Raw genomic sequence first — 6,191 nt, 5'->3', positions numbered from 1 at the left:
CCTCCCCCCCCCCTCTTCACCCAATCCACCACTCCTCACACATTCCTAAAGCGCCGCCAGATCAATGTTGAGACTTCGCAGCTGTTCATCGGTCAGCATTATGCTGCCTTTTTCACTCCTTTTACATGGCGGTAGTTATAGCCATCTCTTGTAATGTGAAGGACAGTTTTCTCGTAGATTCCGCACCCGCGCGATTAACTCGAGATGCGTTCAGTTGACACCATCTATTCAACTGTCACGCGCATAGCTGTTGCTTTTGTTAGTTCAACCTTCTTTGTTTAGGCTGATCCTGGGACCAGGAGAGGGATGCGGCTGTTACTCAGCTGGTCTGTACTCTCATGGAACGAGTTGCGGCCGGAGAAAACGCCAATTGCGTTTAACTTATCCCTTTGCTTCTTTGTTTCCTTGAGTTGCGGCTCGCCGCGACGCTGGCAGATGCCCGGAACCATATACACGTGATATGGGTTAGCTAAGGTGGGAAATGAAATAATGTGAAAGAGCGTCCATCATGATACCCTGCAATAACCCTTAAACCCATAAGCAAGATGACTGTCGCCAGTTACCTCGTCTGTTTTTCCTTAATTGTATAGCACTTTTCGTGCAAAATTGGCAACTGGAAACAAAAATCGCAAGGAGTTGAGAAATTAAGCGATCTACTAAGGGAGAGAGCCAAGCCAACAACCAAACTGCAAGCAAAAGCGAATAATAAAAAAGTTAACCGTTGTTTATGAGAATATTTGTGGATCAACATCTCTTTATTTAAAGAGGAAGTAGAGAAAACGCCGCCAGAAGTGGAGAACAATTACTTGTTTTGAATGACGCTTCTACAGTTATCGGTCGAACCGCCTCACGTAGCCACTTCTCTGCTGTGCTTATGTGGGTGTTTTTCTAACCTTTCGCAGTGAGCGCAGTACGTCTAGAATCGCAGAGTCCTGCGCTCTACGCGGTTGTATGGGACTGGCGGCTGCACAGCGTTACGCAATTCGCGGAACTGTCAAAACTGATCAACAAGGCGAAAATAACTTATATTCGAAACTATAACATGAGAAAGACTGAAGAAGCCGTAAAAAATTAAAAAAGAAACCTGGCATAGGACAAACCATGATGTATGCACTAAAAGATAAGAAGGATAATATCATCAGCAATCTCGAAGATATAGTAAAAGCAGCGGAAAAATTCTAAGCTGACCTGTATACAGTACCCAGAGGAGTCACGATAGTTCACTTAGAAACAGTAATGAACAGGATACAGAAACTCTCCTATAACTAGCGATGAGGCCAGAAGGGCCCTGCAAGACATGAAACGATGAAGAGCGGGAGGATAAGGTGGAATAACAGTCGATTTAATCAAAGATGGAGGAGACACAATGCTTGGAAAACTGGCGGCTCTTTATACGAAGTGTCTATCGACTGCAAGGGTCCCAGAAAACTGGAAGAATGCAGACATTATACTAATCCACAAAAAAAGGAGACGTTAAAGAATTGAACAATTATGGGACCATTAGCTTGCTCCCAGTATTATATAAAATATTTACCAAAATAATCTCCAATAGAATAAGGTTAACACTGCATTTTGTCAACCAAGGAAACAGGCTGGCTTCAGGAAGAGATACCTTACAATGGATCACATCCCTGCATACCTCCCTGCAGTGGGCATAAAACAGGCTGATGCTGATGATGATGATGGTGGGGATGATGATGATGATGGATGTGGTGCCCCCCCCCCCCCCCGAAAAAAAACCCTGGGTACGTGCCTGCGACATGATAAACGAACGCATAATACTTGTTAAAGTTGAACCATTTGGTATATCTGGGCTTCCACTAAACTTTATTACAGACTACTTCGGTAATGGGTCTGTAATGTTACAGGTTAACGGCCATCTCTCATCACCCAAGCTAATTAACGAAATAGTCGCAAAGGAATGAATTTTAGGCCCACTTTTATTTTTGACGTTTATTAATGAGCTACCCGCTATTCTTGCTAAGATCAAGTGCATACTTTACGCTGATGACAAGACCATCATTACATCCAGTAAATCAATAGCCACACTCCAGTCTAACCTTAACACCGACTCAAACATTATTACTCTATGGTACCAAAATAATGATCCCCACATTAATACCGCTGAAACCAAATTGATGGTGTTCCATTCCTAACGGAATTCAATCGACGCCCCACCTTCTGTTCGCATTGGTGATTACGTCATACAGGTTTCAAAAGAAGCGCGGTTCCTCGGTGTCATTTTAGATACTGAACTAAAGTTTTATGGACGCTCCCGATCACTTGTTAAAAAGATTGCATTTGGCATCCACATTATTGTCAAGACGAACTTATTTTCCACCTCACATCGTACGATCTTTGTATTTTGGTTATATTCATAGCCATCTTTCTTATTGTGCATCGTCATGGGCCAACTCGTATTCTATGCATATTGAAGGTCTGCAGCGACTTCAGAACCAAGCTGCCAGACTAATGACTTTCAGTGCATTTGATTTCTCCTGCAAGTCACTGTTTCCTAAACTTACCGTTCTCCCGTTACAACAAATATACGTCAGAAACTATCCATAACTGCATATAGGCTCATCACACGACATCTTCATTGAATGTATTGGCCCTGAACACATTAATAACAACAACATTGACCGGTTTTGCCTGCGTAATAATCTTCATTTACCTGCCGCAAGGACGAATTACAACAAGTTCACAGCCCTCTTCTATGGCATAGCAACACGGAATTCATTACGTTTCGGAATAAAATATTCACACAACGTTCACACATTTTCCGCGCCCACAAAGAAATATTTCAGTCAGGAATTAACCAATTCATCTTAATTTCGTTATTAACTTTAAAAATGTACGTCATTTTGGTGTATACCTTTTGTTTTTGTATAAGTGATTAATATCATTGATAATGAAACCAGTTTGCTTTTTCATGCCGGGTTGATTATTTGATCTTGAATAGTAGCGGGCGAAGGGACAGAGAGGGACTTGACACAAAAGACACCGAGACAGACAGAGTTGATTATTCTTGTTAATATTCATTGTTATTCGGCTTCTTCACATGCTTTCGATTATTTTTCATGTTTTTTTCAATAATTAGCCTTACCAATAACTTATGTATCCAATTTCCTGTTATAATCAACTTGCCTAGTTAATATTCTGATTGTTAACATGACCGTACTTCTTAGCTACTTTTGTATAATAACCCCATTTATGCTGAGCAAGAGATCACGGCATCGAATCCCGGCCACGGCGACCGTATTTCGATGGGGGCGAAATGCGAAAACACCCTTGTACTTAGATTTAGGTGCACCTTAGTGAACCCCAGGTGGTCTAAATATCCGGAGTCCTCCACTACGGTGTGCCTCATAATCATAAAGTGGTTTTCGCACTTAAAACTTCATAATTTTTAACCCAATTTATTTATTAATAGGAGGTCCCTCTCCCAGTTTTTTCATTACTGTGAGGCTTCCTGCTGTAATACTATTACCATGTAACTCTAACATGAATGTTGCAATAAACTTTGACCGACCGACCGACCGACTGACTGACTGGCTGGCTGGCCGGCCGACCGACATTAACTAGCGTATGTTGTCTAACCTCATTTGTAATTACAGACTACATCCCTTTTTCATTCCTTGCAATAATAAGTGATACTGCACAACTGCAACGCTGCCTTTCTGGTGTGTGCTGACATTTTTCTGACGTTTTTCTTCCATTTATCATCATCTAAAATGGTATGATTAGGCAGTTGCTCTTTACTCATTGCATTATTTGTTTATCCTGCTTTAGGCACTCCCTTCTGTAATTCCGTCGAGCCCCGACGGTGTAAATAAATAAATGAACTGTAACAAGCACTTCTCGAATGAGGCGGGGTCACCTCCGACGCAGTGTAATATATCCGAATTTTTAAAGCTACTTGGTTAGACACTACCTAGTTTAACTCAAAGCTTTCAATTGCGAATTAAATAACCATTTGTCAGCCTTATACCACTCACACGCGGGCACTCTAAATTATTTTAGGTACGGGGACATCCACTAGAAAGGCGTTCAAGTGCAGCGACACACGATAAGGCAAAGTTCCTTTGCGGGAAAAGAGAGCACGCATCGAGTTTTCGAGGGAAAAAGGAGTTACTCTCGCACACAGCGTGCACAACTCCTCAATGGAAGGAAACCTGCCACACAACTACGCTGCCCCATAAGTAATTTGTGACTTTGCGAAAATGTTTAAATTTTTAGCGCTAATGCGATTTGTCGAACAGTGAAGATTTACTCTAGCCACACTCTCAAATGCTCGCATCACGTCGCTAGTGCCGCCATGTTGAATTCCGGCAGTGTCATTTGCTGCGTCGTCTTTGGTGGGTTAGCATCGGGAAACCTTCGTTTGTTGCGCACGTAGGCCCACCTTCCGCGGTTGCCGGCTCCAGGGGACAGTGCCGAAACAGTGAACATGAAGCATGCTCGTGATGAGTGGACGTTTGATGTTTCCCACTTGCGCAATTGCTGCGTTTATCTCATCTTCGAAAGATCCGAGAGGGACAAGCGTCAGAGCGTCCTCGAGTCTTGCTTCGTCGCTAGCCTTTTGATGAGCCATAACGCAAATGCGCAGTTCTTTCACGCGATCACAATTGTGCGAATCGCACATTGAATAAAACGCGTTACGCCTGCACGCACGAAGGAAGGGACAACAAAGACGCGAAGAAGGACGACAAAAACGTGGCCAGCAGCACAACAAATCATGCACAGCTGTTCTAGTGCGCTGCAGCATAGTAAAACACCAACCGTACATAGTTGCTGCATCAATTTAAATTGCTTGTAAAAAGCGCAGAAACGTGATTGAAATACACTAATATGCGCATGGTAAGCCATCAACATATGAAAAAAAAATGTTTTCGGTTTCTGCAGTAGCTAAATGTAATCCAAATATGCCGCTTTTTAAAAGTGTTCAGCGCTACTTTTCTTGCGGCGTTCACCTGAGAACCCACCCAAGCAAGTTAGTGCGGCGCCGTGTGTCATCGCCGCAACTCCCATCTGCAAAGGGTCCTTCAGGATAACAAAAGGGGGTTTACGGCAAAGGACTTCACTTTTGCCCGTGTGTCGGGCGTGTTAGCCGATTATTTTGTCTACAAATAATAGCCTCTCGTCTTGATTGCCGAAACGAGAGCCTAATGAACGATTTTGAAACATATCGAATTGCGGATTATCTCTGAAAATAAATTTCTTATGTACATTTGGACTGACGCGTTAGAATAAAGAAAAACGTGCATTGTCTTATAAACGGAGTGGATGAAATGTGCTGTAAAGAGATAAAGCCGAACAATATATTAGAGATTTTCACTCCATGCCTATAGCGAGGAAGTTTATGGAAGTGAACATTTGGGTAATATTAAATTATCAAGTGCCTATGGCATTCTCTCTACATGTGCAGGAGCCAGCTTAACTTTGAAATAATTCAACAATTTGACATCGCTTTGTTTCGACTAAATGTATGAAGGGAAATAAATGTGCGTGACCAATTGTAACACTGTCGGAGGACAATATTCTGGCGAATGTTCGGGGAAAAAATCGATTGCGTTTAAAAACTCGAAATAAATTCTGGTCTTCTACGTGCCAAACCCAGGATACGATTATGAGGCATGCTTTGGCGGGGGCACCCAATGCGAGGCACTCGGGCGTTGCTGCATTTTGCCTCCATCCAAATGCCGCCGCCGTAGCCGGGATTCGATGCGGCTCCCCCGGGCTTATAAGAGCGACACGCCGAAGACACTTCGCCCCCACGGCGGGTCAAACTGTGTATTATCGTCTAAACAACACATTGGTCCCCACGAGAAAAGGAATCGCATGCATCGTCGTTTGCCTTGCGAGTGTTGTGAAATGCAGTTTCATGTTTCTTTCTTGAAATTTACGATGTATGACAGTTGTATGTATGTATGTAGATGGATGTATGACAGATGATGTATGATGTCTGTCTATCTATCTATCTATCTATCTATCTATCTATCTATCTATCTATCTATCTATCTATCTATCTATCTATCTATCTATCTATCTATCTATCTATCTATCTATCTATCTATCTATCTATCTATCTATCTATCCGTCCGTCCGTCCGTCTGTCTGTCTGTCTGTCTGTCTGTCTGTCTGTCTGTCTGTCTGTCTATCTATCTATCTATCTATCTATCTATCTATCT

The sequence above is a fragment of the Dermacentor albipictus genome, unplaced genomic scaffold (genome assembly GCF_038994185.2).
Source record: "Dermacentor albipictus isolate Rhodes 1998 colony unplaced genomic scaffold, USDA_Dalb.pri_finalv2 scaffold_68, whole genome shotgun sequence".
Classification (NCBI taxonomy): Eukaryota; Metazoa; Arthropoda; class Arachnida; order Ixodida; family Ixodidae; genus Dermacentor; species Dermacentor albipictus.
This window is presented reverse-complemented; position numbering follows the sequence as displayed.